The 18,862-nt window shown below is 45.2% G+C and overlaps 1 long non-coding RNA gene across 1 annotated transcript; it reads right to left on the bottom strand.

The window, feature by feature from the left end:
* Positions 1-14,840: 14,840 nt before the first annotated feature.
* Positions 14,841-18,040, bottom strand: LOC119827023. Its single transcript, XR_005287549.1, has 3 exons — positions 17,955-18,040; positions 15,409-15,506; positions 14,841-15,151 (listed from the first exon to the last, which is right to left on the bottom strand). It is a non-coding gene; the product is annotated as an uncharacterized LOC119827023 (long non-coding RNA).
* Between the last annotated feature and the right edge of the window lie 822 nt (positions 18,041-18,862).

Raw genomic sequence — 18,862 nt, 5'->3', positions numbered from 1 at the left:
CAAGCGCAGTGTTCATGGTACTGGAAGGTGATATTCATTCTACCTGAAGAAAATGGTAATCATAAATATCATCCAGCTACAAACTCTATGATCTACCACAGTGACCTGCCTACAAGACATACTGTAGGTGCAATCATGGGGCAAAATTATAGAAGTAACCAACCACTTTTTTTTTTATTGGACTTAAGTACTCCTCCCTAAGATTGACCCCATACCTGACACTGCAAAAGTGGCCCAGAACCTGACAGGCCGATAACAGGCCTAACCGACTACTATTATTCTTCTAAAGGAACATAGCAATAATTTGGCTCTTAATGATATACTGATATACCTATAGATCAATGCCTCATTCAGCACTTATCAGAGATGCTTCCTTCTTGCAGTATTTGGGAATTACAGAGACATACAACAGGTCAATGCTCAGAATGTGAGAGACTTTGGAGCACTAAATCCTAAATGGAATGTGTCAGACTCTTGGTCATGTTAGCAAAGTCTTCTGGAAATGTCAGTCTCACTAGCATAGCTGCCTAAGCACGACCTGAACAAGGAGGATGCTGTTGATCTGCTACCGTGAAGGGGGAAGTTCATGAGAACTCAGCCCTAGGGAGAGAAGGACGACAGCCAACCAAGAAATGCCGAGAGTGTGAGGGTGGTCATCTCCAGGGTAGAGCACATCAGGTGGTTATCCAGTGCATATATATGTACCGTGTGTGTGTGTGTGTGTGTGTGTGTGTGTGTGTATTACTATATGGACTGAACAAGTTGTGTTTGTGCATCTAGGAAGAATTATGATTGTGTGTGTGGTGTGTGGGTGGGTGGGTGTGTGTAACAGCAATTAAAAAAAGCATTGAAATTGAGAATCAGGAGACTCCATGGCAACATGGCAGGGCTTGTAGAGAGGAAGTGGAACGCGGAAATGATATAATGATATTATAATCCCCCAAATTAGAATGTATATATAAAAACAGTATTAGAGCATGACCACGTTAAGGCTTTGCGGGAATGTTGGTGCCATGACCAGGCGTCATCCTGTTATCAGTATTTTTCTAACTTGTCTGTCTAACAGTGGGCAGGTGGTTCTAACTCTGTCACAAATGCCAGAATGATCCATGGGGCTTACTCAACATTGAAGGAAACTATTTGCCAGTAAGGACTGGGCCTGAAATCCCCTTGTATTGGCTAGTGCCTGCTTTTTAATGCTCTTGGCTCAAAGGCGAGGCTCATCTTCAGAGCATCCAGATGTAACTTTGCTGGAAGGGAAAGAAGTTTGGTTCAATCCCCCGTGTCCTCCCCAGGGGGCTGAGCAGTCTTTCCCCCCCAAAGCATTCCTGTTGAGAATCCAAAGAGCAGATCCTGTTAGAATCATTTCCCAGAACCTCCACCAAACTGCCTGCTCACTTGCAATCAGCTACGCAAGCTGTGACACCCTGAGAACGGAGTTTCAAAAGTTTCACTTCCTTCTACAAGCGAGGGGAACAGTAGCCCAAGGCCAAGGGCATCGGGCTCCATTTCTGCTCCTTTATGATAGTAGCCATGTGTTCCTCTCACATCCCAGGCAATCACCCGCCTGCTTCCTGGAGCTGCACATCAGTTTACCTTCCCTACAGCTTCCTAGAAATGCCTGGCTCTCCCCTCAGAACATTATTTTAAGACTCATTCATGTTACTGTGTGTATCAGCAGGCCTCTCTTTTTAGGTTGGTCGTACATTATGTTTTAATGCATGAGATCCATGCTACATAAATGTAATGATTTACATCTTCCTGAAAATTCAGAGTATACTGCTTAGGAAATATTCTAGGCATTGTATTAAAAAATTACAGTCAGCATGTTCTGTATAACCATGAACATGTCATTAAACTCCTTTGGTCTTGGTCTCCTCTTCTGCAGATGGGAGCCGTAACAGTACCTGACAGGCTACATTAAGCAATGTTTGGGTTTGAGATGAGCAGCCCCCAGGCCTGTGTGTCTGTACACATTTGATTGGCTCCTGGAAGCTCTGTCTGTTGGCTCTCGCCCCATGAGAAGTTGAGAAATGATGAATGTCACCATTGTCTTAATGTCATACTCTTTAGACAGGCAGGTGTTTTTAAATGTCTTTCTTCTCATATGTGGTATACATACACATTTACGTGTGTGCATATACACATTTCCATGTGTTTGGAGACATATCATTGGAATAACAGGGGATGCCACACCTACCCAGTATTTATGTGGGTTTCTTCCATTTGAACAATAAGCATTTCAACCACTGAAGCAGCTCCCCAAACTCTTCTTTTTAAGATCTATTTCAGATAAAAACATGACTAGATATGAATATAAATTACCACGTGGAGCAATACTAAAATCGTCTCATAGCCAAAAAACCAAATTCATTTGTGTAAATGTTTTGGATAGTTTTTTGAGGCAAAGTTTTGTTTTGGCACCAAGGCTGCCCTCAAACTCTCAATTCTCCTACCTCAACCCTCAAGTACTGGCACTACAAGTGTCTGCTACCATGCTCAGATGAAAAATCATAACTGACCAAAGATCTGCATCAATTTCTTGGAGGAACAAAACCACAAGTAAATGCTGAATGAAGAAATTCATGTCCCAGGAGCTTGGCTGTTTCTCACCCTAAGAAAGAAATGTGTCATTGTGGTTTTGTCCCCTGCCCCGTGCCCAAAAGAACTAAAATACCATCTCATTGCAATCTCAAGACTACCGTGACAGGGGGAGGTGCTTGCTGTCTTGATTGTACTAATGAAAAAGATATGTCAAGAAAGTCCCAGGTGTCACAGAAAGAAATGGCCCATGGTCTAGTTGCCTGCTCAGAAATGGACTCTTTAATCTGTGGTGTGGCAACTCCCTCCCACAAAGAGAGCAGGAAATGAGCCATGTGGAGAAACTGTCCAAAAGACCCACCTTGAGAACTTAGGCACAGAGGGGTCCAAGTGTTCCTGTCTTCAGTGGCTCCTTCCTTTGGCCTGCCCTGACTCCTTGGACCTTGATGTGCCAGAACACAGGCTTTAGGCCGCAAGAAATGGACCACAGCGTTCTCTGTCAACTTCCTTCTGCACCTTGAGAACAACATTTTAGTGTAAAATTAAAGAGGACCATTTCGAGCTGAGAATGTCTGCTCCCTGGGTGACTCCTTTGTCTCTGAGAGAGCCTAAGTATGCCCAAGGATGAGAATCAAGTATCAGTCTGTACCAACCAGAATCACCCAAAAGACTGTCAGCCAGATGAGGGAATTTAACAGTATCTTCAATGGGGCTGCTGTGATGAAATGTCACCAACTGGGTGGCTGGGAAATAGTAAGCCTTTCTTCAAAGAGTCTGCTGGAAAAATAAGATTAAAGTGCTTAGCAAAGAACATTCTGGAAGAGCTGTTGAAGGAAAGGAATGGGTGAACCGTAAAGTAGCTTTACAGAAAATTGGGATTTTGAGGGGCTCTGAGTTGCCAAATGGCCCAGGAAAGATCCCTCTTGGGCCCTGATACCAGAGTTGGACAAACATCTCATCAATGAGCCGATGGCTCTGGCTTCTTCTCAGACATGGAGCTGACCCCATGAGTTCAGCTTCTGTCCTTAGAGGTGTCCTCAGTTCCCAGGGCAATGGTCCTGAGAGCCATGGCCAGGCTGGGTGTGTAGTGAGAGAAATTGATTCTGAGCTTTGGTAGTGAGGACCTTGAATTCCATAGTTAGTTTGCCACTCTGTCACGGCCCAGCATGCTCCTGTGTGGTTTTCACCTCATCTGGGAGGCTCCCAGCTGGAGCCTAATGAACTACCCAGTCCGTATTTAGGTGACCTGCTGCACAGGGGCAGACTGGAGGATGGTCTTCTCATGAGCCTAGGGGCGTCAAGAGGAAGGTCAGCTCCTGAGAGGGTACACCTCAGGGGGAGAAGAAAACACATGTGGATTTGAGAAATGGTATCAGAGCCTGACCTGGTGGTCTAAGCATAGCATCCCAGGTACCTCATGGGTGTATGCAATGAAGAAACAGGGACTGTGCTATGGCTTTTGGCAGAAGTATTCTCGGACCCCACACAATGACCAGCACCTCTATCTACAGCTTCTGCTTGCCAAGCAAATGAGACAGCATGGTCTTCCTGACACAGTGATGTGCTGAATGAAGTAGGGATGTTGGTAGTAGGTAAGATGGAGCACTGTACTTGGCAGCTGGGCTTGCTTATAATTTCAGAAGCCTGAGGCAGAAAGATCTCAGGTCCAAGGCCAGTGTGGGCTACACAGTTAGAGCCCATCTTCCCAAACCAAATCTATGATAATGGAGGGGTGGAGGAGGGAGAGGGAGGAGGAGAGGGAGAAAGAGAGAGCACAACTGATACTGGACAGAGAATAGCTCAAGCAACCTCTGTCCCCACCCTCCTCTCATCTGCCAAGCTCTCGCTCTGGTTCTTCTCTGCCATGGAACACTGTCTCTCCTGCTGCAGAGATATGAACCCTACCCCAAACCACCTGACCCACTGATGCCTATGATCTCCAGCCTCCTTCGGGCATCCCTATAGTTCCCTTAGTGAAGACCTATAGCCTGAAGACAGAGACCTGCCCTCCACCCTCCACAAGTTCAGGACTAGCACAGCCCCAGCTAAAACTCTCGGGAGCCTCTGAAGTGCTGCCCTGCAAAGTAATGGCCAAATCCCTCTTGCTGGCAGAAGCATTTCCTGCCTAGCGAGGGACTAAATTCCAGGGGCGAGAGCTCCCTTGTTGTCTGGCATGTCCTCTGCCATAATCTCCTCTGAAACAAAGAGACTCCTTTCATTCCTAGGAACTACACACTTCTTTTTGGTATACTTTGGGGGCCCTGATTTTAAGGGCTAAGGACCCCAACACTTTGTTCACTTTTAGAAGCTAATGTTCTTGAGCCGTAGGTTGAGCCCAAACTCCCCCCTTGCCTCTGACCACGAGGCCTCTGTCCAGGCCGCCTGGCGCTGGCAGAGCTGGCATCAGCCTTGCAATGTGATACAGGGCTGAACCATGTGAAATTGCTGTTTTGTAGGCCAAAAACAGTCCAATGGCAATCATTTCACTTTATTCAGCCTAACACAAATGTTAGCTATTACCGAAGCTGGTTTCATTGGAAACCGGATTTGACATGAGGAGCAAATACATGTGAAGTATTTAGACAGTGGCTCACACATTGCAAACACTCAATAAATACTGGTTGTTGATTGATATTGTCACCAAATATGCGACATTAACAAATCGCAGCGATTATGCAAAGTTTAGCAGAAGCTGATGAAGGGTATTTTGGAATGGTTGATATTTCCTCTCTGCTGAGCCAGAATTAAACAGTGCCACGTTCAGGGTTGCATTGTCTATGGAGACGGGACAAGTCAGACTCATTTGCCGGACTTGGTCTCATTTTTCTAATTCATTCTGGCTGGATGTAACTTTTAAAGGTTGAATCATGATCTTGGGAATGAGAACCACACATTAATATGATCTGAATTTAGGGCAAGACTTAAGGCCTTCTGCCCTGGCTGACATGAACAATGGATGCAATTCTTCTGTGTGGTCTATTGTTGCTGATGGGGCCAGAGATCCACTAGCCAGGATGTCCAGGAAGTTGAGTCAGGTAAGCATGGATGAGCTCTGAACAAAATGGCAGGCCTGTAGCTGGAGATTCTCTGGGGCTGAGAGAGGCTATCACGGAAACAGTCATGAGCTTCTACTGTGAAGGACTGAAACTATGTAGCAGGTACTATATGAGCACCTGTGGCGGGAGGGTGGAGCCACGTATGTACACTGTATGGACACCTCTTATATTGCCAATGGTATTAGGATTATTTCCAGTTTGGACAAGTGCATAAAGTTAATGCTCTGACCATTTTTGTAGGTAGAAGTAGCATCTCTCATACTAGTATAACTTCATAGATTAATTAAATCACTGCTTGGCCCATTAACTCTAGCTTCTTATTGGCTAACTCTTATATTAATTTAACTCATTTCTATTAATCTGTGTATCACTACATGGCAGTGGCTTACCGGCAAAGTTTTGGCATGTCTGACTCTGGCGTCTCTCTAACTCCACCTTCTTCCTCCCGTGCTATAGGCCAAGCCAATTCTTTATTCATTAACCAATCAAAGCAACACATAGACAGAAGGACCTCCTACACCATTTCATCAAAGCACTAACAAAGGTAAGAAAGTAGCTGATGCAATTTGTTGCTGAGAACACAGTAGTGAGAGCACCTGTGAAAGGTGGGTCCTGACTCATTTTTGTCACCTCAGTGTTCTTCCTCAAGCTCTTCCTTACTTTCTCACATGACAGGGGCAAGTGATAACTACTCTTGATTGTCAACATGATTGCCTAAAGAATTAAATGAAACCTAAAAATGGAGGGCACACCTGTGAGGTAATCTTGCTTAATTTGAAGGAGGAAGATCCACTCTTCATCTGGCTCTCTAGTTGGGAAAAATATCTTCAATCCAGATTATTTGAGCTCTAATCAGGGCCACACCTTCTGCTGGAAGCCTATACAAGGGCATAGAAGAAGGAAGCTTTTGCTCTTTGCCTGCTTGCTCTCGCCTTGCTGGCAAGCCCATTCCTTCACTGGCATTACAGCCTACTTCCTTGGGATTCTAGCATACACTGAAGACCAGCTGAGACATTCAGGCTTGTGGATGGAGGAAATACTTGATTCGATTCTTAGACTTTTCTTTCACAACCAGTTGCTGTTGAATTTGCTAGACTGCAGCCTGTAAGTCACTCATATATATATTTATATTCCCCCCCTCTCACACACACAGACACACACACACACACACACACACACACACACACACATAGAGAGAGAGAGAGAGAGAGAGAGAGAGACAGAGAGACAGAGAGAGAGATTCATTCTCAAAGTTCCATTACTGTGTCGAGCACTGATTAACACAGGCATCTTGCAATTTTTGTATGCTGGACCCAGACCCCAGCCATTTCCCCAGGTGTCCCTGGCATTTTGGCTGAAGACAGTATTTAGGCACAAAGATCAGGGTCACTGGATGGACTGTTGTCACTGATGCCTTGTCCATTCAGTAAGTAGAAAGGCTGTTGGGTAGATGTGTGAGTGGATATGCATCAAGCCATGAATTTACAGTGGTATTTCCAAATCAAACACAGTGGAACAGGGTCTTCTTAAAATTAGTTTGTATTCATCACTCCTTTTCTCATAAGAAAAGTCCAGTTCTCAACACTATGACATTTATGCACTCACTTTATCATGCAACAGTCCTTGTTTCATGGCCCATGAGATATAATCTATATCCTATGAGTCCTCACTATGTGAATAAATAAGCTTCTACCCCTTCCAATGTCCTCAGTCTCCATCTCCTGACAGCAACACAGACTTTAAAATTTCCAAGATTTATTATCATTTATAGTTACTCTAAAGCTATAATTGTATCCTGTATGGTTTATTTCTTTTGCTTTTAAAAATAAAAATCAATTAATGTAATTTGAGGTGATGTGATTATTATTCATTGAATTTTATAAATTTCCTCATTCTAAACTTTACCCACAAAAATTACGGCAATTTCCTATGGTTCAGTAATGTATTTTTATTAAATAAACATTTACATAAAGTCAAAATATTCCTCTGGGTCAGTAGTAATGTTTTCTGTTCTGCTGAGAATATTCTGAAATTTAAAGTCAAATAGATTCCCCTTCTCAAGTGCCAGAAGTTTCATAAATTTATGCCAGCTTTATGCTTGTCTCATATTTGTGCCATGACATTTTTTAAAGATGTTTTTGTTTTGTCTAGAGAATCTGATTGCTTTTAATTTCGTTTTGGTGGCAGAGGGATAATTTGACTTCTAAATTACATTCATAGGATATTTGAGCCTTGAATTGTATCTGTGTCAAGTGCATTTGATTTGGGGGTTGCTGCCCAACTGTCATTTAAGGATTCTTCTTAGTCTCTGGGTTTATTTCGGTCCTCTTTAGAATCGTGTCTATGTTTGCTTTCTGGATATTCATCATAAAGTCTAATGTTCTTTTCACTGTAGTGTGCACAGCCTGAAGTGAGACTTTCCTAGAACATCCTCCATGCAAGACTCAGGGATCTCCTCAGAGGCTGTGGGTAGTATCAAGGGCACAGTGTTTGCCAGACAGAAGAAGACAAGCACACAAATAAACTCACAGTGATTGTGACAGCAGGTACAAGGCTTGGGTAAGCTCCAACCAGATAAAATCCTGGCATGGAGGTAGGAAGATGGCTGTGAAATCCTACCCTCAGCTGAGGGGCGCTAGACATTCACTAGCTGCTGGGATGTGTCCCCTGGTAGGTTCCGCACACATCAGGGCAGGCCTGACTCCCAAGACAACACAAAGTGGACATGACGGCGAGAGAGGAGGAGGAAGTAATTTCAAAGCTGAGTAGGGAAGGAACAAGAACGGGGAGAGGGTGGTAATTGAGGAGTTGGGGGAAAGGCAGTGGAAATGTTTAAAATACGTGGAATGAAATTCTGAAAGAATTAATAAATACAAAAATACTGATATCCTTTTATCAGGTACGTTTTGTGAGTGGCCAGTTTACTGAGTCTGTATATAACTGAAGTGACCTCCTTTCATTCCCACACCTAGCTCTCAGATTTAGAAGTAGCTTTCCCTTAGGATGCTGAAGGCTTACCAGCATCCACCCAGTCCCTGCTGATGCCAGTCTGATTCCTCCTCCCTTCAACTAACCTACCCATTCTCTCTAGGTGCCATTGGGATTTCCCTTCCACTCTGCTCCCACCTTCCTCTCCACTCTTCCATCTAAAGCACTGTATTCTATTCTCCATCATTTCGTTAATGTTTCTGCTTTTGCATGGTCCCCATCCTCATTTTTGAAATGTCTCTGATTCCTGCATTGCACTCTACAGTACACATCCCTCTTCCTAGATGGCTCTTGATTATATTGGGTAAACCTTTTACTGCATTTTCTTCTAGATATTACATTGGGTTTTGAGATTTAGGAAACCACTTTTAATTTTTCTTTTATGTTTGCTTGTCTTCTGATAACACACAAAGAAGTGTTTATGGAAGATTTTTCTTTTTGTGATTTGTGTATATTATGCAATCATATCTTTTATGAGTGTTTCTGAGACTAGTAATAAAAATACTATATGACATACAACTGAAAGAAAAATCACATATAGAAATGTTTGCATTAGGGCTGCAGAGATGGCACACCAGCTAAGAGCTCTTATTGCCTCTTCAGAGGGCCCAGATGTGTGTCTAGCATCTACATGGCAGCTTACAACTGCCTATAACTCCAGTTTCAAGAGATCCAACACCTTCGTCTGACTTCTGCCTGCTCATACACACTTGTGTTGCACATACGTACATCAGACACACATATAAACATAAAATAAAATTAGTAATTTTTGAAAAAAATACTTGCATGGGAATGGATACAAGTAGCAGAGAGGAGATCACAAGGACAATACGATGTGGGAATTGATGTCTCCGAGAACTTTGAAATTGAAACAGAAAATGTGAACAAAGAAAAAGTTCCTGAAATGAAAAAAATCACCCTTTTTATGTAAAAAGCACATTGTCATATAAGAAAGAAAATACTTGAAAACTTAAAAAAAACACTCAGTTAAAAAGTTGAATTAAGTGATAAATACACTTTAGATCAAGAAACAAAGAATGCAAGCCATTTCCGTGTGTTGCCACAGCTGCAGCAGCTGCCAGAAGACACTGCAGCAACTCCTACACAGGGCTGGGGATGAGTGCATTATCCCACTTCACACACGGCTGAGGGGCTGTTGAAATATAATGGCAACAAGAAGCATTCTTCAATATATGAGAACTAGGGAAGTCAGAACACAAGATGTCTCAAGAAGTAAAATAAGTACTGGCAACAAGAATTATGATGACGGGCTTCAGAAATCCTAGAAAAAAGAAACCCAACTCTGAAATCACAAACATAGAGCTGACTCAAGTCAGGGTCTATCTACACTGCCAATCACATTGAACACACTAGGGAAGCAGGAACCTACTTCACACGTAAACTGCTTCCCTTGGAGAACTGGATTTATTGAACGTAAAGCCACCCAATAAAATCTGTTCTTCACTGTCACTTCCTCTAAATACAAAGCTATGATGAGAGTGTAGAAGTGACCATCTTAGGTAGTGAGTGTGTTTTCCCAATGTGAGGCTCATCTCCACTCTGAATAGCCAGGAACAAAATACAGAAGTCAGTGAGGAGGCCAGGCAGTCCCCAAGATGAGCACTAGCCCTGTTGACTGCTGTGCGTGTGAGTTTGAGTGTGTGTGTGTGTGTGTGTGTGTGTGTGTGTGTGTGTATGAGCGCACGCATGTATGTTGTTAGAATTCTTACTAAGGCACTTCAAAGGCCACTGTTGGCATACACATTCACTTCCCTTTCTTCTTTCTCCCCCTACTCTTGTCCCTGCTGCCTTAAGTCCATACCATTGCCATTATAAGCATTCTTCGTTCTACTGGCCATAACCCAAGGAGCTGTGAATAATGCAAGACCAATCTGTCTTTGATTTGCTAAGGTCAGTCCAGACCTCTTGAGTATGGCCAGCTTGGCTGATCCATTTCCTTTTCTGCAAGCAGGTTCCAGCTTTCCCAATCCCATTCCAGCAGCCACCCTCATGGCTGCCTCTGTTCCCACTCTCTCATTGCTAACATTGCTTGAAATGAGGAACCAAAGATCTTGGGTCGGGGAATTCAAAACGGAGGGGAAAAACACTGGCGAGGGTTCTTTAGTGGGCACTGAATTCTTCAAAGTGGGGCAAGATTAAGCCTCAAAGACTCAAACAGTGTAGGAAATGAAATTGGATCCATTTTAGTGACATAAAAATAACGATGAAATAAAAATTGAAAAACAGAGAAAGAAATGACAATAAATGCATAAAAGCAATTCCCTTAAATGAAGTTAAGAACAAAATAATGTTGAAGGTGGGACTCTCGGGAAATAGCAAATTGCTTAAACCTATAAAGTCAGTAACTGGAGTAGACAAATGCACACACATACAGTCATTCACAAATACTAAACAACATGCATTGCTAATGAAAATTGTTCTAAAAGAGTCACAGGAAACATAAAAGTGATGCTATTTGAAGAAAAGAAATGAGCCGTGAGGGGGATAGACTCACTGCTGTGTATTTCTGACTGACTGACTTTGCACCAACATATGGGCACTGTATGTAGATAAAGGTAGATATTCTCACAGCTGTGCGTGTGCACTCGGTGTGTATGGATATGTGTATGTGTGTATCCCTGGGTATATGTCTAAGTGTGTTAATGTTTCTAAGTGTATGTGTGTGTGTTTGTATCTATGGGTGTTTATGTATATGAATACTTCCCGTCATCTAAAGAAATATAGTTCACATAATTGTAAATTTCTCCTTAGTAAAAGCAAAGATAAAAACAATAAAATATTTTTCAAATAGGAGACACAGCGTAAAAGAAGTAGTTGTCCCTGGTAGCAGAATTGTAAACTTTTTCTCTTATGCTTTATCCTCTATTTTGTATAACAAGGGACAGTATAAGCTTTCAGCTAAACTAAGGGATCCTGGATCCCAATTGCGTAGTTTGGAATACTGGGACAAGTGTTTGGGCAGGCTCAGTGAGCCTGTTGCTCTTCTGTGCCTGCTTGCTTTTGCTTACAGTGGTATCCTCCTGCACAGGGCTACTGTGAGAGTTAGTGTACAAGTATGTATCTGTGTAACAGGACCTGATACACAGGAAGTGCTCGATAGCCACGACATAAAGGACATGTTAGATGGGACTGTGCCCTTTTCTTGGACTGCATTTTCTTCCAGGGTATCTTTTATACCTGTTTTTCATGAGTTATAACTCGCCTGCCCCGTCCTTCCTATCCAGCCATCTTTATCCCTTTGGGGAAGATATGCTGTACAGATGTCTTGTTGTTTTTGAACCCCACCTGTGGCTTTAATTTAGACAGTTTTGTCTAGATCCTCTCTGTGTTCTGATACAGCATTAAGCAATCTCCCTAAGAATTTTCCCTGCATAGTTTGAGGTCTATTTCCTCCCTTCTCTCTCCTACAGTACGAAAAGCTGAATCTCGTGCTTCTTTGCAGAGTAAGATACCGCTGTCTCTGTGCCTGTGTGCGTGCATCTGTGCATGTGTGCTTGTGCGTGCACATGTGTGTGTGCTTTAGGGAAGAACCAGCAGGGCTCAGCATTCTTCTACAGTTTTGCAGAGGGTCTTGAACCTGGGTCCACTCCATCTTCTCAAGACATTTGTTTCCTCCAGTTGCTTGAGAGCTACTGAAGTTCAGGAAGGCACTGGAGAGTCTGCCCTCCGCTCTGCAGCTCTCTTTAGTGGCTCTGATCTGAGTGCTCATCTTTGGACTCTTATTTCGTTTTGACTTAGCAGGTCTTTCCTGCCAGAACAGTGGTTCTCAACCCTCCTAAACCTACAACGCTGTAGTACAGTTCCTCATGTTCCCTCTGCACCAGCCCTTATTTCTATAATTTTGCTATGTTCTGAATCATAGTGACAGTCTTAGGCGACCCCTGTGCTAGAATTATTCGGACCCTCCAGGGGGTCTCGACCTGCAGGCTGAGGACCACTGTGCTAGAGGGAGGGAGCCGAGAACAGACGTCTACTATGGCCTCGTTTCCTCTCCTCCTCCCAGTAAGAAGCAGAGGTCTAGCTGTGGCCAATTTTTATTTCATTCTTGTTCAGCCCGACTCCCTTGTTCCACGACTGTGTTCCTGGCCCTGGAGGAGGTAGATCTGTTTCTTGAGCACCTGTTCCAGGGTGCCGAGTGGTACTGCCCATTCAGAGTGGCATTTGGGCAACACCAGCCCTGGGATCAAGGTTAGCAGAGAAGAGCGCTGAAGAATGAAAGGGTGGGGAAGGAGCTAGGTCAGGTGATATGGTTCAGCATGCTTCCTCCCCTCTTCTCCACTAGCAAGCCCACTGCAGTCCCATTTAAGCTGCATGCTCCTGAGCTTCTGTTTGACTTGAGGAAAGCCCTGATGACCAATGAAACAGTTCTTGAAGGATTCCCTGTAAGAGGCCCTAGTCGCTGCCTGAGAGAAAACCTAAGCAGGAAAGCCATTCCCAGCTTGGTTCCACCAAATTCTGTTTCACATTAGAAATCCATCCTCCTCCTTCTGGGATACTAGCCCGTGTCTTCAGAAGGAAACTGGAGAAGTGGAGAGGGGGAGCAAAGAGGAGGGCAGATTCTGTCTCCTAAGAGGGGGCAAAGTGTGTTCAAGGCAGAGGGCAAGGCTCTTGTGTTAGCCTCAGAATTGGGGCGTCCCCAGAGCTGGAGTGTTGTACCTGGACCTTCAAGATCTTGATAGTGACCCTCCCCTCCATAAGGAAGCATTCCAAAGACAGAACCAGAGACAGCTGTCCTTGCCGGGGCCCACACCAGGGAGCAGAAGGTTCCACTTGCTTTCAAGCAGTCTCACTACAAACAAACTGGATCCAATTAGTCTTCTTTGATGGGGGGATGCTCAGATTATTTGAGAATAACACAACCACACGATGAATAAACTTTAAAATTAGATTTTCTGGGCTGTTACCTAATTAGTGAGCTAAGCAGAAGAAAACTAATTGGGAAAAGAATTTTCCAGTAAGCACTACTTTACCATCCACACCCACCCATACACAGATGCATGGTACACCCCACATGTACCCCCCATAACCCACCCATACACAGACACATGGCACACCCCACATGTAACCCCCCCATAACCCTCCCATACACAGATGCATGGTACACCCCACATGTACCCCCATAACCCGCCCATACACAGACACATGGCACACCCCACATGTACCTCCATAATCCTTCTATACACAGATGCATGGTACACCCCACATGTACCCCCCATAACCCTCCCATACACAGATGCATGGTACACCCCACATGTACCCCCATAACCCACCCATACACAGACACATGGTACACCCCACATGTACCTCCATAACCCGCCCATACACAGACACATGGCACACCCCACATGTACCTCCATAATCCTCCTATACGCAGACACATGGTACACCCCACATGTACCCCCCATAACCCTCCCATACACAGATGCATGGTACACCCCACATGTACCCCCATAACCCTCCCATACACAGACACATGGTACACTCCACATGTACCCTCCCATACACATAAAGTTAGCACTGGAGACCAGGAGGCCCCCAGGATGGGATGGCGATGGGGAACCATACCAAGTGTTCAAGCATGGACTAGGGACCCAGGCCTGTGGCCCTTCCCTGTAACCCCAACCCTTGCTCTTCTACTATTAGGCTTCCTGTGTTCATGACAATCCTTCCCACAGACGTCATTTTTCTTTGCTGCAATTTCAGGCCCCATTCAGGGTGGAAACCATGAAGTTCTTCTGTGCCAAGGTTTCCCTGTCCCGTTCTCTGATGGCACTCCCCCATGGAGCAAAAGAGGTCACAGTTATCATCTATCCATGGCGTCCCAGGGACCCTGTATGTTATCATTTATAGTGCTGGGGACAGAGGCCAGTCTCATTTATGAATAGGTGGCGGGGGACCCGTCCCACAAGGGGCAGCAGTGAGTCATCCTAGGCCTTGATGGGGGGCCCTAGCAGGCCGCCTGAGCCCTCCGTGGGAGACAGACATAGAAACACCATTCAGAGAGAGTTTGGGTATAAAGTTTATTTAGTGGATTATGGAGGGGAAGAGGAGAAGGGAAGAAGGGGGAAGAAGAGAGAGAGGCAGAAACTGCCTTTCCAGAAGAAGGGCAGATACAGGGGCGGGCGGGGGGGGGGGGGTCACTGGAGAGGAGGTGGGAGATCCACTTATCTCAGCAGAAGCAGGAGGTTGAGAGTGGGAGTGGGCGGGACTTGTCTCTTAAAGGGACAGGGTACCCAGGTGACAGACCAGGCCAGCAGATTACAACACTATGTTGTTCTGTTCACTCTCCTTGTCGAGTTTAAAAGGCAGATTTTGTGCTCACTTGCTAGATGCGGACAGAGGAACATGTCTAGTGATATGCATTAATCAGCTTTCTGCCCCCACACAAAATATCTAATTACCTAAGATAGCCAGCTTGGAGGAGGAAAGGATGGTCTGACTGACCATTTTAGGGGCTTTGGAGTCATGTGGTCTGGACTCAGGCTCTGGAACCTATGCTGCCACTGACCTTATCCTGGGGCACATGCTAGAACAAAGTTCTCAACCTGTGGAAACAGAAGCCAAGAAGCAAAGAGAAATATCAAGGGCTTATACTCTGATACCCACTTCAAAGCACTTCTCCAACAAGGTTCTGACTCTGAAAGGTCCCCAACTTCCCAAAGTCTCACAAGTTAGAAACCAAACCTTTAGTGATGGTGGCGGTGGCGGGGTGGGGGGATATAGTTTGACAAAGCCAGACTATAACATGGGGCTAGAAGCGGATAATGAACAACGGGTGGACAGGGTTACTCACAGGTCTCACCTACTTCTTCTTCACCTCTTACAGCTCCTCCCTCTCCAGAGACCCATGACAGCAGCTGTGGACTTTCTGCAAGGGGCTTCCGGAAGCAGCTATTCAACCTGGTAGGAGCAGTTAGAGTCCATTAAGGAAACATTATAGGGCACAGGATGTGCTTCCTCCCTGACCTGTGACCTGTGAGAACACAGGGACCCTTCATTTTCCCCCTTCAGGTCCTTCCCGGCAGGTCAAAGTGACACATGTAATACCCACCCACCAGGAATTGCTTGGTCTCAGACGTCTATTTTCATGGTGCTAATGAAAATGCCACCTTTTCTATCACACAGGAAGGAGACGTTCAACTGAGCACCTCTTAGGGTGACAATTTGAGGATTAACGTTGTCTAGATCAGTGGCTCTCAACATATGGATGACTCCTTGGGTGTCCGACCAGCCCTTTCACAGGGGTATCATATCCGGTATCCTACATGTCAGATATTTATATTACAATTCATAACAGTAGCAAGATTATAGTTATGAAGTAGCAATGAAAATAATTTTATGGTTGAGGATCAGCACAACACAAGGGACCACATTAAAGGGTCACAGCACGAGGAAGGGTGAGAACCGCTGGTCTAGATCCTCTATTGAGGAGTAGACTCTTCAAATAATGAAGTGCTTTATGGAGGGATATGGATGCCTAAATACAGCATTGCCATGGAAACAGACAAGTCTCCACCAGGAGCTCTGGACCACAGTGTGTCAGCTAGAGATTTCTATATGATGTATACGGATGGGGATAAGGACAGAAGTTGCCAACATCTCCTAACCATAGCTCACATTTTTGAGTGGTTTTAATCTGCCCAAATTTGATATCAACATCACTATCCTCACCTTAAAGGAAAACAAAAATCACAAATGTGGAAAGAGACACACAGACATACACATTATTATAACCCAAGATGCGAGACTTACTAAGTAAACAGAAAATACAACTATGTAAAAAAAAAACAAGGAAATGTGTTTTCTTTAAAACATTGTATGTGTAATTAAAAACAATAAATTATAAAAAAAATCATATATGTGCCAAGACCAGCATGCACACGAGGTGACCACTCTGCATAAATGAAGACTATCTTTCCATCTGGTTAATAGGTTCCAGTTGTCAGGATGGAATGAAATTGACCAATGGTCTGTGGGATTCTGCAGACGGTCCATGTCTTCCAGGAGCTCTGCTTCATGAGCAAGTCTGAAGATGGCCGCCAGCAGGATCCAGCCCAAAGGCCTTTAGAGAGCCAAAGCCAAGCCTCCCCACACCCCGGCCCTTGCCTGAAGGCAATCGGAAGGGAGAATATTCCAGAAAAGGGAACAGCTTGTGCAAAGGGTAAAAAGTCATGAAAGTTCAGTGTGTTCCCAGAATGGGAGAAGTTGATGTAATGGGGCTGAAGGGTAAGCCCTAACCCCAGGTCAAAAGAAGGGTCTTTTTATTTACTTATTTATTTAGTATCAGCAGGCAGGAATGAATGAAGTTAATGGCTTGCAGGTGCCTACCAAGGGAGACCCTGGTGGGAGGCACACTCTTGGAGAGGAGTAGCAGAAGCCGTTGGAAAGCAGGGGACATTCTTGAGAGAACTGAAGAGAAACAGGAAAAAGCCAAGAAGAAAAGGTCATCAAAGTGCTGTGCGCCATTCGCTAGAATCCAGTTCACGAGCTTTGGGCAAGGGGCTGGAGGTTGAGGAATCACACACAGAGACAGACGGACACACAGGCCTCCAATCACTGGTACAAAGCCCTTCTTTATTAGCACCATGGAGGCTTAAATACCCAGCAGTCAATGGCCAACAGGTGAAAATCCCATCCTCTGATCCTCTAGGCAAGGCACAGCTTTTAGTAACTTCAATTAGAAGGCTCTAGCAGGGAAGAGCAGCTAAAGGCCAGGACTCCAAATGGTCCCAACACAAAGTAGGACTCAGGAGTCACTACCTGAGGCAAAGTCGACATCAATGTACGCGGTGGTAAACTCGGGAGCACCCAGCCCCCAGATGCTATTACAGCATGTGCTATGAAGAGGAATAATAGAGAAGCAGGGCTGGGTTCTGCTCCACTTCTAGGGGGGCCACGAGCACTCTCCCACCACTCCACCCCAAAGGCACAGGATCTAACGGGACTTTGCAAGCCCAGTGTGGTGGCACACACTTGTAATCACAGCAGACAAGAAGACAAGAAGCAGGAAGATCTTTGTGAGTTCAAGGCCAGCCTGGGATACCTATCCAGACCTATCTTAAACAAACAAAAAACCAACAACAGCAACAACAAAACCACCCTCTCAACACACACACACACACATACACACAGAGAGAAAGAGAGGGAGACAGAGAGACAGAGACAGAGAGAAACCAAGAACAAAACAACAAAACCACCCTCCCAACACACATGCACACACACACACACACACACACACATACACCAAACCAACAACAACAAAAATCACAAAAACACCAAATAGGCTTTGCCAATAGCAAAGGAGAAGAAAGGCTGTTCTACCAAGCTGTGGTATTTTGTCACCTGTACCTGGTTCTTACAGAGCCGTTTCACCCTTTTGTCTCCTGTGGAGGCAAACTAGGGAGAGAGTCCTGGATGCTGGGCCTTCCAGAAAGGGAGAAATTGATAATTATAAGTCCAACCAGCAGGGGCAGAGGGCGCAGACACTCCCTGGTCGGCTCCACCCCACACACGGTTGCCATGGCCGTCCCACTTATCTGACCCCTTGCCTCCATGCTATGGCCCCTCCTCACCCCCTGATGATGTCAATAGAATTTCTGTTCTTCCTTCTGCATAGTGCTACTGGCGTTCAAGGGAACGGCAAGGCTGGGAGTGTTCTGTTCAGCAAGTGGATGGGAGCGGCAGCCTTTGAAAGCATCCAGGAACCTGCTGGGTCTTTCTTCCTAAACGCCAGTGGGCAAGGTGCTTGGCAGAGCCACAGCCTGCACTGGGAACAGGAGCCAGGCGAGCCGCCAGCTGCTCAGCATGTCCTCAGAACAGTGTCCAAAGAAACTTTCCAGGAAACAAACAGAGCCGTGGAGGTACTGCTTTCAGGTTCCTGAGAGGGCTAGAATATGGAAGGGCTCACTCCTGTGTGTCTGGGGCCGCACATATGTGCATTGGGAACACAGCAAGCACGGCAAAGATCCAGTCACAGGCCACAGAAAACAGCCTGATCTATTTCTGTCACTCAACAAGGCCAGGGATGTGCTTCACAACCACACAGAGTTCAATAGTCATAGGTGCTGCAGTTCGGCTGAGGGCCTCACACAGGGGGCCATGTGAGGGACCAGAAGGTGAAGGCTCTAGGACATAGGCAGGTGCCACTGGCTTCTCCAAAGTCTGCTCTCCTGCCCAAACAAGACCTGCCTCCCATACTTCTCTCTGTAGCCCACTCCTTTGCAAGCAGCCTGATCGCCTGTGATTGCCCCATAGCT

This window comes from Arvicola amphibius, chromosome 12 (assembly GCF_903992535.2).
Source record: "Arvicola amphibius chromosome 12, mArvAmp1.2, whole genome shotgun sequence".
Lineage (NCBI taxonomy): Eukaryota > Metazoa > Chordata > Mammalia > Rodentia > Cricetidae > Arvicola > Arvicola amphibius.
The sequence above is the reverse complement of the archived record's forward strand: the minus strand, read 5'-3'. Positions and strand labels throughout refer to the sequence as shown.